The following is a 981-nucleotide window of genomic DNA, read 5'->3' on the forward strand; positions in this document are numbered from 1 at the left end:
TACACATACATATATATATATATATATATTAACTCGTTTGGTCTGTATGTTGAGTTATAATGGAAGCAATTTCACATCAAACTGAGGGATTAATCACTATTTTTCGTTGAGTACATATTTGTTATACCTGAACATTAACTGTGACTTCAAATTTTCGGTCTGGCTAGCATTCAGTTGACTATGATGAAAGATAAGCAGGCCGAAACTTTGCAGTCACTGTCAGTGCTATTCATGTTAAAGAAAAAAATATGGATAACAAATATGTATGTGTGTATGAATGCCTGCACATTTACATACAAGTAAACCCATATATACATATATGCATATACTAAAATATTCATGTATTTTAAATTACATTTTGCAAATTCACTATTTTCGTACCGTCGCCGTTCGTTATCTCAACAAATATGTTCACAGACGCAATATAACCAAATAACGACATACATTCATTGACCTACATCTATCTGAGACAATAAAAATTTCATGAGTAAAATGTAACTACAATATGTAGAATAACAGCAGCTGATAATAACATCAACAGAAGCAATGTCGACAACAAAACAACTGAACAGTGCCGTCATTTTTTTTTCATAGGTTTTGTTTGATAGATTTATCTAATCAAATTTGTCGTGGACATATTTTGCATGACTTCATATTTGTGAATTTGTTATCCTCCAAAATTTTGTCTAAAAACGTACTTGGGGATGTGTTTTGTAATTACGATCTTAAAATCACATGATCATATCTCTTGCTCTGTCTAGCTCTGTGTCTGTCACTCTCTCATCTCACTCTACTTCACTCTCTCTATATGTATATGTTTGTATATATAAATATATATATATATATGTATGTATATCTGTGTGTATCTATATACCTATGTATATATGCATATCTATCTATCTATCTATCTATCTATCTATCTATCTATCTATCTATCTATCTATCTATCTATCTTTCTATATATATATATATATATATATG

The 981-nt window shown here is 29.6% G+C and overlaps 1 long non-coding RNA gene across 2 annotated transcripts in view; it reads right to left on the reverse strand.

The window, feature by feature from the left end:
• Positions 1-981, reverse strand: part of LOC106883778 (uncharacterized) — a 21,104-nt gene that overhangs the window by 16,966 nt on the left and 3,157 nt on the right. The window lies entirely within an intron of this gene.

The sequence above is a fragment of the Octopus bimaculoides genome, chromosome 13 (assembly GCF_001194135.2).
Source record: "Octopus bimaculoides isolate UCB-OBI-ISO-001 chromosome 13, ASM119413v2, whole genome shotgun sequence".
Lineage (NCBI taxonomy): Eukaryota > Metazoa > Mollusca > Cephalopoda > Octopoda > Octopodidae > Octopus > Octopus bimaculoides.